This window comes from Anarhichas minor, unplaced genomic scaffold (genome assembly GCF_050575085.1).
Source record: "Anarhichas minor isolate MPS153535 unplaced genomic scaffold, ASM5057508v1 ptg000028l, whole genome shotgun sequence".
Lineage (NCBI taxonomy): Eukaryota > Metazoa > Chordata > Actinopteri > Perciformes > Anarhichadidae > Anarhichas > Anarhichas minor.
Window position 1 is genome coordinate 7,773,772 of NW_027466474.1, and position 14,605 is coordinate 7,788,376.

Consider the following 14,605-nt stretch of genomic DNA (forward strand, 5'->3'; position numbering starts at 1 on the left):
CTTCCTCACCACTGGTTGAAACTTATAATATCCACAGAAAAAAACGTATCTTTGGCTCATTCACTTGATAGATGATGTAAAAGACATTTTCAGATTACTGTCAGGGACAATTACACTGAGTGCAGATTTACATTTTTAATCACCATGTTCAGATTTGTTTTCCGCTTCAAGTCCAATAAAAACATTTGATGAAATTGTTGCTCAGTTTGTTCTGAAGCTTGGTCAGCAAATCTAAAAATGCACCTATGACAAGACAAACTGTGTTGACTCTTCATGTTGTTTGTAAAACAGTTCAGACTCGGTGTAATCTTGAAAATCAGGCGTTTCAGCTTCAGAGAAGCAATGTGTGTTTTTCATGCAGTTTTGTGTATCTGCTGTGCCTGTGCTTGTGCTTTCTCTTTCTTCTTGCTTGTCTGCCAACGTTTGCATTTAACTTATGATTGTATGTGTATGTGGGGAAAGTGATGAAGAGAGAAAACAGCTACTTTAAAGGAGAGCGGAAGACTGCGAGAAAGCAGAGCCAGATGACAGACAGATGATAGAGCAGACGTTTGACGGCATCTAATAAGTCTGATAACTGACATGCATCCTGGCAAAAGCACAGTCGCACAAATTCAAAACAGAGCGGGGAAGCGAAACAGAGCGAGGTAAACACACTCATCCAAAACACGGTATATCTCAGCAGCTTTGTTCCCCGAGCCAAGCTATCCTGAGGTGATTCCAGCAGTTGTATCCTGGAACTTCCCTCCGCGCATTTGTTTTGCTCAATTTATGACAATCATATTCTCTCCCATCCCTCGTAAAAATTTCATTTATGATTAATGGCTGCAGTTGTGTGTGAGCAAAAATATTTTTTTTCCTTTTTCTTTTCCCCGAGGCTTTGGGTGGGAGTCAATGAGCCGTTTTACATGTTGCTGTGTTGCGGTCTACGTTACATCTTTGACGTGTCAAAGTTTGTTAGAGACTAAAACGCCTGTTTTGGACAGCTGTCGACCCACACCAGGAGGACTTTACAGTGCTTTGTGTCTCTCTCTCTCTCTCTCTCTCTCTCTCTCACACACACACACACACACACGCATACACACACACACACACACACACCTCTATCGGCGACCTGAAAATGGGAGAATGGTGCGAAATCTAAATAGAAAGCTTTTAAACTGTCTGCGGGTCGCACAAAGACAGGATTATGGAAGAACTACAGACTCCCTCAGACATACACACTCAGTCGCACACTTGTTTTTGTCACTTAGGAAGAGACGTTGACTTACATTCATTCCCTGGAGAACTGCCTTACAATCTCAACTCTACATGCCACAACCCACCTTAACCCCAAAAAATAACTCTATATTTTTGTTATTGTCAACAAATCTAAAAAAAAAAAACAATATTGAATTTAACCTTCTAATAACCATTGTCTGTGGAGCAAAATCCAGATATCTTATTCCTCTGTTTCGTACACCTCTATTGTCTTAAAAACACAATGAGGCACACTGTTGCACTGGACTCATACGTGTGATATCTTACAAGAAGTTATTTTGCGTTTTTTACGAGTTCTCCTGAGATTGTCCAGCAACACGAGCGATCGGTGCGCCTGCCCCTGCAATGCAAAACCTGTTAGAGCACCAATGTGTATAAGTGTCCGCAAAATACTCCCCAACAAATCCACTATTTTCTCCTGTTAGACTAAAATTTGCTAAAAGTGGTCAAATAAATTCAAGCCTTTTAAAAGAATCAAAGAATACTTTTGTGACCTGTTTTTAAAAAGATTTGCATCTTCAGGAACAATCATCAGGGTCGGGGCTGGGGGAGTTAATCATTTCAATTCATTGTTGGCTTTTGGTCTTTTCATGGGATTTGTAGACAAAAACAGAAAACCAGAATACTGCAAGAATTAACCTAACTTTAACCAAAAACCTGAACTTTAAAATGTAATGGTTTGATTTTTTTCTAAATATGATTGTCCACAACAGTATTTTGTTCTCACAACATGAGTTATTACAGTAAAGAATACAAACACAAAGACATTAATTGGTAGAATAATATAATCATTCTCACACCTCTACAATGCCTTATACACACCTGCACAGACACAACACACATTTGCTCAGACTCGTATACTCGTTCACAGCTTCCTCTTTTCTTCCTCCTAAAATTCTCACAAACACTAAACCATTTTCTTTTCCCTCTCCCACAGTGCACCATTTCAAAAGCGTAGGAAAAGGCAGAACCAAATATGTTCCCGTTCAAGGCCTGGAAAGTTCACAGTGCATATCTTTTTACGGTCCTCTCAAGAACCCCACGGTAATATAATACTATTTCTTCATTCTGTCACGCTGTCTGAGTTTTCATATTCCTTTTTGGTCTTTCACCATTTGAGCACATTAAGACAAGACTGGACCAAAACAAACAAGACATGCTTGTGTCTGCCTGGCAGGAGGGACAAGGATGAGCAAGAAAGAAACGTTTAGAAAAAGAGAGCTAGGATTCAGCTTTTTTTCTCTCTCTTTCTGACCAGACGGATGAATGAGTCTGAACATTTTTGAATCACATCCTATTTGTGACACCAGTTTGATGTTTGACAGAGATCTGAACTCTCAAACCTGCAAAACCACCACACCACATTTCCAGAGGAGAGATTCCCACAGTTCTAAGTCTGTTTCTCTCGGTGCTGGCAGTTTGAATGCAGAAAGCTTTTACATCTTGAATATAAAAGCGAATAATCTCAGAGCTGCCGTGCAAGTATTTACTGCTAGGAGCAAGAATATTCAAAGGGATCCAGAACAAGTTGTTTTGAATAAGTTTGTGCTTTCATGTTCGGTTTGCTTGGTGGATGGAACAAAGATCAGATGCGCTGGTCAGTTCCGCCCTGGGCTCCTCGGCTCTGTGTGACAGTCAAAGTTAATCCCTCGCCAAAGACCTCGGTGGGAGCCCAAATAACGAGCGACTAGAATGGGATTTTGTGCAACGTGCCCCGGCTTGATTGACACATTGCACAATCAAATCAAAGTGCTGACAGCTGGGACTTATTTCCCACAACTGTTGTGGTTTAGGGACAGAGAACCGAACCAATGGGAAAGCTAAATACAGAGAAACACAGTAAAACAGAGACAGAGCTTGAAATACGGGTAAAGCAACGGGACTTCTTTTTTCCCAGACGTCACATGAGAGTGTTATTTGGAGCTTGGGCGCTATTTGTTTTCTATTAGACTGACAGTTATTTTTGACAGGGAGGGTGACTGAGTAGTAGGTAATTGATATTTACCACAGAGATGCACAGTTGTTTCAAAGTCTACAGCAGCTACAGTTACCAGAGCCACCAAGAAAGGCATTTTATTACAGCGCCTACTTTCAGTTTAACATGAAGTTGTGTTAACAGTTTCAGATCTCATAAGCAGAAGCTTAGGTGAGCAGCTTTAAACAGGCATTGATTGATTTTTTTTGTTTTTGATTTTTTTCAAAACAGTAAAGTTATGGGCCACAAAAATTAGAGTAATGAGCTGAAAGACACTAAAACGCTCCGCAAAGCTGAGGGGAATACACACATAGTTATCAGATCCATTGTTGACGTGAACATATTGATTAGAGCAGCTTTAAGGGTCCAGCTGGTTAAAATAAACTAGGTTGTAAATGTACATTAATAAATCGTACAAATGGGGATAAAAGCACACAATTTCAAACAGTCTCTTCTCAAAAGGCCTTCCTTGTGTTGCACACGAAAATGAACGGTTGTATACAACATTTGGTTGTTACTGGAAGAGGGATTCCACCTCTGTTGTTTTTCCTGAGGTTTCTCCCTTTTGCCCCGTTAAAGGAGATTTATTTGGGGAGTCTTGTGCTGTTATTATAAAGCCCGTTGAGGTATATTTGTATGTTAGGCCATATAAAACTGACTTTACTTGACTAGTGAAGTAGTTGTATGAAGACTGAAACAGACAGCCTGACAAGCACTTTGTTTGAAGCATACTGAGACCTTTACTCTGACACATATGATTCCAATAAGGGTCAAAGTTTAAAGTTGACTCAATTACTGTTGGTTTGAACCCAGCGATGAGGTCGCAGCTTCCTTGAATCCTGAATTTAGCTGTGCCCTCTCAAGGCTCCTTCAAAGTCACAACATATCTACAAAGAATTATAGATTTTTTTTCTTACAAATTTGGAAAAGAAAAGCAAAGAAAGATGGGAATCCAACTGTGGTTGTTCAGACTGTGAGTAGAGAAACGTGATGAGTCTAAAGAATGTGGAGAGGAAGATTCGGGGTTAAACTCAAAAATCAAGAACTGAAAAACATCAACCACGAACATGTATTTTCTTAACCTTCGTGGCTTCTCCCTCTCTAAAGCTCTCGCTGGAGTTTCATTAAAGTATGCTTTTAAGTTAATGTAAGATCTTATCACGCATCTCCACTCAGCTCAGCTCCTCTCTCTGCCTCTCTCGCTTCATTTGTTATCACTTCTAATCTTCTCCTTCCTTCCACTGTTTCCCACTGCCTCGCTCAATCCACCCTCACCCCCTCCCTTACACACCTTTTCCCTCCCTCCGTTGTTCTCTGCCTGATTTACTCAGCCTGCTTCAAGGCACTCATTATCTACTTGAAGTTATGGAGTTCCTTAAAAGGCAGAAATAGAAGAGGGGTAATACTTGAGGCCTGAGACACTAAGACCTCCACCATTCTCTCCTCCTCCTTCAATCCATCTTTTGTTTCGCCTTTCACTCCCATCCCTCCGACCACAGTTTGTGTTACACTAGTAGCTCTGTCTCTTTCTCTGCTCGCCTTGTACATGTTTTCTTTCCCTGGCTCATCCATCATTTGCTGTCGCCGGCGGTTGTGACGCTGTCGTGTAATTATCTCATATTTATGCGAATATGCTTGTCCTGTACTAGCGCTGCATTGGTTTTATGCACACTCAGGGTTCCTGTGACTCCATGCTCCTGGCTTCATGTCATAATTCAAGCCAGAAGGAGACCTTTGAACGGCACAGCGGGATCTCTTTGATTTCTCACCGCTCTCAGTGGAGGCCGAAGTTTTCAGACAAACAATGAATGTGCTAATTACCTTAAGGCATCGCCTCACAGGGTACAAATGCACCATAAGCAATTTGCAGGATACAATTTATGATTGGTCTTTCAGTACTGTGCAAACATACAGTTTCAATTTGAGGAGTCACAGTGGGAGTCTAACCCCTAACCACAGCACCGCTGGTGCCATGCTCTGCCCATTGAGCTTCAGAGCAGGAGCGTGCACAGAACCAGCAGGGAGGGTAATCACGGCCTATACACCGAATGCCTGAGGGTCCAAATGCCTCTCGAAAGCAAAGCCCGGTCCACGTTCAACCTGGACTCGATTTTCACATCTTCTTTCAATTCTGACCGAAGTCGTATTTGCTTATAATAAATCTCTGTACATCTTTCTTCCCAGCATGCCTGGCTATTCGCTCCAAAAAAACAACCTCAAAAGCTTCCAGGACCTGCTTGATCTCTAATAATGGATAATAAAAAAGTTTTTAAGTCAAACGATTTCTATTCTCTTCACTATTTGTAGATGTAAATATAATGCAGCTAGTGTGGACATTTTATTCAAAAGAGAATAAACCCGTTTTTGGAGATGTCTGTGGAAACTACAACTAAAGCTTCAAGCCTTCGTTCCTCTTTGCAGCTGACTGACAGCTTATGAACAACATTGCCCTGAGACACACGGTCAACTTCAGCGGTGCTCTGCTGATTGCATCATGTCATTAGCTGTGTATATGTAGCTTCATAGTTAGCCTGATTCCCATTACTTTTTGTTATTCAAACACCTGTTTAGTGCCATTGTAAAGTGTTGTGTTTGTCCCATATAAAGCATGGGAGGAGTCTTAGCTGTCTCTCTTTCATGTGGTGATTGAAAAATGTACAGCACCAGATTGCCCTGTAACCTCCGCACTCACATATGATAAGCTGTGATTTGTATCACAACCCTGAGGTTACATTTGATCACATCAAATAAATAGCTTAAATTACCTCCGTATCCTTTGTTGTATTTAGTTTGTTAGCAGGTGAAACAAGATATAAACCAGATATATATAGCTCCTTTCAAATTTACTGAATTGACTGTAATGGCGCTAAGATTGTATTTTATTTAGGTGTAGCTGCCAGTGATGGACGCTTTGCAGCCATGTTGACAGCTGCTTGTTGACACTTGTAGTCATTTTTTACCAAGATCGAGATTCACATTTTCACAGTCACTTATGGTCTTTACATGACATGAACGTCGGCCACGCCAGCCGGTTAGCTGCCTGTGAGGTTGTCGGAGTCGAAGAGATGCTGAACTATAGTGCACCTACACAGAGACTGCACTGATCATATTACCAGTACCGACATTGCTAAAGATTCAGCCCCAATGAAGAACAACAATGTAGAAGGCTCAATCACACCACAATATAAATACAACTTAAATTTCTTCTTTGTGATAATTACAATTTTGAGTCAAAACATGGATGACTAATTTCATTGAGAGAGAGAAGAAATTTTAAATGAATGGAATCTAAATTAATTAAAATGAACTTAAATTTCAGTTTAACTTCAAAAACCTGTTTAAAGTTATCTGTTCTTCGTGCAGTTTTGATGTGACCTTCCCCGTTATTGTCTAAATAAATAAATGTCAGGTGTGCATTAGCGTGTTGAAAACACATACTCTTAGGACTGCTTTTTGGTAAATCCCTTAATCTTACAGGAGTGATGGGCTGCACCCACTTATGGAAGATGTATGCAGCTCTGCAGTAAAGCAACCGATGAGAATCAGTGCAGTGAAGAATGATGGGAAAATGTGTTCCAAGTTGGATATGGCAAGAGTTATATGGCTTTAGGACTGAGAAGAAGTAGAAAAGCCTCCAAGTTACTTGGGGGAATAAAAGCTGGAACCAAGGCAATGTGTCAATAAGATGTATTCATGCTTTGTTTTGTTTTTTTGTTTGAGGAGAGCACTGGATTGCATTAAGGAGAAAGCTCCTGCTCCAAATCTCACCAGAGGGTAAATAACCTCACTGGAAACTGTTTTGTTTCAGCCCACAGAACAGTTTCCTAAATGATTGGCCAGTAGTTAAGGAGGTTAAATAGACCTTTCTTGTACAAAGTAGCCCCATGCTGTTTTTATAGGCCTCTGTTGCCCTCCTGTGGCGAGCAGTGAGCGTTACTATAGCGGTCGATGACTCTCCAGGAGTGTTTGACCACCTGCGTGTAGTTTTAAGTTGAGAAAAATGATGTGTTATGGTCTTCAGCTGATGGAATCACAGGATTAGATGTGTTTTATGTTGCAGGTACCGTGAGACTCCTTGCCAACCCACCAACCGTCTTCACATTCATGAAAATTAAGACCACATTGAGTTTAAGAGTGCGTGTGTGTGCTTTCACTGATTGCTGTCTGGACCTTATTTAAGTAGAAGCAGATTGAAGAATGATAATTAGGTCTAATAAGATGGAATTTCCATATGTCAAACAGCAGCCGCATCATAGGGCTGCTTTTAAAGGGGCTTCAGGTCAATTGGAACCACACACACTCATACCCACATGCACACATGGGCACAAAAAGTCGTGTGAGACCTATGATAATTCTAGTTCGAAATATAGTACGACGTTTCGGGGAAATATGCTCATTTGCTTTATTGTCAAAAGTTAGATGAGAAGATTGACACCACTCTCATGTCTTTTGGGTAAATGTGCCACAGCCAGTAGCCGGTTAGCTTAGCCTAGCGCAAAAACTGGAAGCAAGGGGAAACAGCTAGCCTAGCTCTAATCTGCCTACCATCACATCAGGAGGTCACTGCACCTGGCCAAGAAATAGTCCGACACATAACTCTCCCTGAAGCCCAAACCTATCGTTTTAACTCCTTGGTTTCTGTACAGATTTAACAACAATGTATTAATTAATGAGCTTTAGAGGTGGGGGATTTTGTGACCTTCAGATGGAGCCAGGCTAGCTGTTTTCCCCAGTCGTTATGCTAAGCTAATCTAACAGACTGTGGCCTCGTACTTACTACTCGTACTTACTTTGTATGGCAACCAGCATATACAGCAGTTCAGGAAATTGTAATTTTCAATCTTTGGTTTTGGTACAGATTAAACAAACAAGACATAACATGTTCATTAGAGAGCTTTAGAGATGTTCAGATAATCCCAGGCTAAAAATATCCACTTGCTGCCAGAAAGTATGCTAAGCTAAGCTACCTGTCCGCTTCATATATCTTTACATTTTACATACCGGTATAAAAGTGGTACCAATCTTGTCTTATACTCAGCATGAAAGGAATTAAGCGTGTTTCCAAAAATGTTGACTATAATAAATTCCATTGGTTACCCCATTTTCTCACATTGAGATTGGTTAGATACATGGGAGTCAGAGAAAGTATAGTAATATGCCTCTTTTTAAAAATGTTATTGCCAAGTCTTGGTCAACTCTTTCACAAAAGTGGCAGCTGTGCTGTCTGATTTGGAGCAGACCTGACACATCTGAGAAACATTGGCCTTGGGACCATTGACCAGAGAAAAGCACACTGGTTTGAGAACCATTCCACATCAAGATCAAACACAATCCCTCCACGTATCCAGACGCCTGTCAGTCGGAAAATTCTTCCAAAGTTATTCGAAAAGCTCCAGGGTTCCGCTGAATCCCAGCCAGCTACATGCCGTACAAGTGGAGAAACTGCGGAACAGTATAGTTAATCTTCCAAGAAGAGACCGTCCTGTCAAAATCTCTCTAAGAGCAATGTGTAGAAATAATACAAGAATTCAAAAACAACATACATCATACAGGGAACTGCAGGATCCTTTTTGTTCTTGGATTTGGTCAGCGTTCATGAGCCCACCATCAAAAAGAAGCCGAGGAAAAAGAGATTCATGGCAGGGTACCAAGACAGAAAACCACTGCTCACTGGGAAGAAAAATGAATGCGTGTCTGAAGTTTGCCAAAAACCACCTTGGTGATCCTTAAGAGTGAAAATCTTTGGCAAACACACATAAAGCAGGCTTCATAACACAATCCCTGCGGTTTATGGAAGAAACACAATCCATCCATCCCCCCCCCCTCTCTCTGTGTGTATATATATATATATATATATATATATATATATATATATTACTCAAGTAAAGTAAAATGGTGTAAAAATACAAAACAGATTGCAATAAATGTTAACTACACAGAAGTGGAACAACATCGGCAACAAGACCCCCTCTGTTGAAACCAACCCTCTGCAGTCAAACGAGTGATTATCATTTAGAAATACAGTCAACTATGCCTTCATCACTGTAGCCTCGCACGTATTAACCAGAAAACAGACAAAACTCAGAAAATTAAACTGAAATGAACAAGAGCAGAAGACTAGAAGAGCCAAGAAGACTACATCACAAAATCATAATACAACCAGTCGAATGAGGCTCTACCGTCACATCAGGGATTAACAGTGTCAAACAACACAAAGTCCTCACACATCTCACTGAAGTTCATCAGTGAATTGAAGAAACACCAGCATGCTAACATTTAGCATGTTAGCCTGACAGACTGTACAGCTCACAGGAACACCATGGGTGTGTCACTCGGTGTGCTCGTTGGGGGTTGCATTAGATCATTAATTAAGATAGATGCAATGTTTGTTTGTTTTTCTGACTACGCTGAGGTGCAAGGCCTAAAGCTAATTGTGACCACACCCTATATTTTTGTGAACTCAACAAGAGCACAATCATTTATGAGGTATGATTTCCAGAGAACATGGATACCTCCGGAGCTCCGCCCTCCTGCAGCCGCAGACACACCTGCAGCTTCTTCTCTGCTGCAGCTGCTCATTTATCTCCTGTCGTCTGTTCCATCCTCACAGTTTATTTGGACCTTTTCAAAATATGGATGCGACTTGAAACGTAGCGAGGTATACTTGTGATGAATAGTAGTCTACATAAGTAAAAGTAAAATTACCATTTAAAAAGACAAAACAAGAAAAAGCTTAAAAATTGCCTACAAGTACACAAAAACGTTGTTGTTTACAGTAAGAACAGTCAATTAAATTTTTCGGCACATCTGGTGCTGATAATGCTTCTCTTTCGCTCTTCAATTGAAGTAAAACATTGAATGCAGGACTTACCGTGCAGCATTTAAAGATTTACTAATAAGAGTTAATAGTTATACTTTAGAGAAAAGTGACACTTGATGTAGTCATTGTTTACAACGTTTCACCTGTGCTTTTCCTGCTGCAAGTCGAAAATGTCTGCTGTGAAAATGGCCTGTTGTACTCACTGAAACGTTGGAAACTAAAACAACTCTTCATGCTCTCAAACCAGAAACGTCTCTTGGGTTGAATCAGTTCTGACTTTAAGAGTGAGAGGAATGCTCACTGTGAGACGGAGAAAGTATTTGGCTCCAAGGCTTATTTCTAAATGTGATAAATATTTTTGGAGTTTAAAGGCTCTTTTAGTTCCCATATTGTAGCGGCCCATCAGAAAGATTTGACACACAAGAGAAAAAAAGGCATTTATGTGACAGAGGAACATAACAGGCTCTAGTTTGAAGGAATTAGATGTTTATTATATTTCCTTCAGTGTTCCTTCAGAAGATGAAAGAGATTGCCGCAGTGACACATTTTGTCATATTTCATGGGACACAGGTTTTTCTTGCATGTAAAGAGATTCTGGTCACACAATAAGAATGACACTTGCAGTGATGTGAGGAAGTGATTATGTTTTGGCATATAAGTAACTTTCTTCACAGCAATTTCATCGTCTGTTTGGGTTTCAGATGCACATTTTTCTGCACTCTATCAATACTAACATCTTCTTGCACACATGTGATTTATCCCCCTTCTGTAGCTCTTCTTTTTTTTTTTAACCATAAATTACTGTTATGCAAAGCAGATTATTTTCTCAGATGGGTTTATTTATTTGTACGTATTTGAGTAATCATTTGCAATACTTGGCCATCTAAATGTCAGTTACTTAACTTAGAAGGGCTCCCTACAGAGGAGCAGTCACGCAATGTAAGTTCACCTATGAATCAGTCCAAACACGCTCTCTGTGCAGTCCATCTCACTCTATTCAGAGTCATTCATGGGCGTCACATGTGCTCATCATCAGACTCTACTGTTTGTCCAAAGTTTGTCAGTCGCTCATGGTGATAAAACAATTTATTCAATCTTTCGCACTGAGATCATTTTTGGAGACGAATCAAAGAGTTTCCATGTCTGTGCATGCAGACGACCAGTTTGTGGCGGTAAATTAGTGGCTTTGATGCCACTAATTTACCGCCACATTATGCTGCAAGTGTTCATCCTAACTATTGGAGAGGAAAATCAACTAAGTTAATGCTACATGGACGTATAGAGATGATTCATTTTTGCAACCGACTGATTTCCTTGTGTTTTATCCAAATATGTCTGTTAACTAAATAATTACACACACCACCACACAGGTGCTGTGTTAAAGCTGACCTGGCCTTTTACCTCCATGAGATGCAGGCGATAAAGAAAACAACATCACGACCACTAAAACTTCACTATATTTTCACGAGAGCTTCCATAAATATTACTAAAACAATGTCAATAAAACCAAAACTTTTAAAATGGTACATTAACTTTTATATTTAACCGCTGCAAGGTGAAAATAGAAGGTGTTTGGATCAATCTTTAGGCTCCTCCATGAGGACCTGCATGAAACATAATTTGTGTGCATGGTTAACACACTATCATCCTTCTCTGTGGTTGCTGCCTGAATCCCTCGCCAGCACTGCAGCCTGTCCAGCAGGTGGAGCCCTCTATCAGGAGTCCAACATTTGGATTCTTTGTCAATTTTCTTCTGCGTGATGAAAACCAAAGTGATTTCGAAAAACAAGTTTATAATGAAAACTGCGCACTTACGTCTATAAGCTTTAACCTTCAAATCCAACTTGAAGAACGAATACATTTACCCGTCTTATTAGATGGATTCAAGTGTAGTAAGCTCTTAGATACACTATCAAACTTACACGTAATTATAAAGGTATTATGTGTTCAATGATCATGTTGTAATATACACAAATTATACAAACAAAAGAATGGCAAATCAGGCAAATGACAGTGTGCAGAAATCAGTTTTGGCATTTACAACCAGAGGGGGAAATATACAACAACCTCCATACCTGCACAATATGTGACATTGCAGTAAAGCATCGAAAATGACTGTACTACTTGAATCAACAATCTCTCTGACCACAGACTGTCGGAAAACATGGCCTGCCGTGATGTTTTGAAACCTGGATTTTGGGTTTGCCGCCATGTTTGTAGTTAGTGGAGGCTGACAAGCCACATTTGGGTAAAAGCTGAGAACCCTGCATAAAGAAAAGTTCCATCGCTGTTGAGTGTGTCAGGCTGAGAGCCCTATCAGATGAGCACACTGCTTCTCTACACTGATGAAAAAATATCAAACTTGATCTACTTTTTAAATAAATGAAGGCAACATTATGCAAATTATTATTATGTAGATCAAGCAAGACTAGTCTTTTGTATAAACTACCTAATTTTTTGTACGTACAAACAAATTGCAAGTTAGGTCAACTTAATTTGAATATATAGATCAAACAAAACTATCATTTCACAATGACTTTAAGTCATATTTCTCAAAGCGTTGCTCAAGAAGAAAATGATTTCAAACCACGCAACCAGTTTCAACAGAGATATTTCTAACAATGAGATAATTAGTACTATGTATAGGCCTGAGGACAGGGTGTGATTCACCATCATGAACTTGCTCAAAGGTTTACCAAATCCTAAAAGAGCCATGGCTGATGTGGTTCAACGTGACCCACAACACTCATGGTGTCCCCCAATTATATTTGAAAAAGAGTAGATGTAACACGATCAATGTTTGTTGTGTGCGTTTGGCTGGGATTGTGTAAAAAAACATATTTCAAAACTACAAAAAATATATTGAGAAATCTCCATATTGTCGTCACTGACTTCTCAACTTTCACTAGTTAATGCACTCATAATAACCCCGAGCAATTCGTATGTCTTCTATTGTCTTAAGCTTTCAGACATAATGACATGACATACTGTGGAGCTGTTCCTGCATCGTACACACTCATCACTCAGCTACATATTTCTATCAGGCTTCCCCACTGTGAGGTGAGTGCAGTGTGACATAGTCAACCTGAGTATAAATTGACCTGACTTTTACTTGCTCACATGAACATTGCAGTTTGGAGGTGGGGTTAAAGGTGACATTTACAGGTGTCCGCAGCTGGAGAGAGCTCACACAAATTCCAACGGGATTATTTTATTGAGAAATTGGGGCCCAGAGTCCGATTTCTCCCTGCAGCTGTAACCAATGTTTCATGACCAACTGTAGAGCTATGACTGTCAGGAATCGCACATTTCTGTATGTTTGAAATGGAAAATTGGCCACTTCCCTGTAGAGCCCAGCAAGGTGCCGATTTTCCTTTGTGACGGGAGCACCGTTGGAGTGAACGAATAAGCAGGACTAATGCTTTGTATGGAAACCAGAATTACTAGAGAATTATTAGAGCTCAGTTGCCGGTCCGAGAAATTAAAGATGGAAGCTGAGCGTTTTGTTCTTACAGGAAAGTTAAGCGGAAGACCCTCTTTTTCCATTTTCAGATATTTTGTGATTTGTTACCAAAGGCCTCAATCATTTGTGTCTCTAACGAGTGTTTGAAATGGTAGTCGGGTATCTTGGAGGCCAGAGACCCATGCAGTAATGCTCTCATCAATCTGAGGGTCTCCATGCAATACACTTCGGCTTCTCCATTTAAACTAAAGGCTTCTGACATGTGACAAAGCTCTATTGTATATTTAAACGTCTTGCCACTGTCTCTGTATGCAATCCTTCCTCCTCTGAGTCATCTCTATTAAAATCTCAAGTGTACAGGTATAGCCTGTTTAGTTTTTGACCAATAGTAGCAGAATGGAGATACAAAAGAGATTTTTTTTTTTTTAAATGGATGGGTGAGGTGAAAGAGCAACTTATGATACGAAATGACAACATAAAAGAGCATAGCATCGCCAGTTAAAATATGATAAGTAAAGCTGGTAAAAAGATCAAACCGATTGAGCGAAAGGCCCACTGTGCCTGCTGCAAACTTCCTCTGATCAACAGATATCATGATGAACCAAGAAATGCAGCAATGCTCCAACAAACAGTGAAGAAGAAGACTGCTGGCAAGAAAACATCGACGTAAACAATGGTGATAGATGTTAACCAAAACATATCTAATATACAAACATTTGTTGAGGGAAGGAAATGTGTTTTTCACACCTCAAGGACACAAACAATAAGCTTTGGTGTTTAACAGTGAATGAAATGATAAAACTCCAAGTTTCTGCTTTGCATTTTAAGTTTTTGGTCGAGTATTTTTTGCTGAAAACTGCCTGCTGAAGGCCACAATAACATAGAGGCAAACAATAAATAAATACATTTACAGTAAAGAGTTTGGGCAAAAACGAATCATTGTTGCCATGTCAGGTCTTTGTTTTGTGTTCGTATTGACGCCTGATGGTTTCAAATGTCATTGATGTAGAAACACTAAATGTTGAATAACAGATGTAGGATCTGTAAGCAGGCTACTTCTTGTGATAGGGTTCCGTAAAATGTGTGT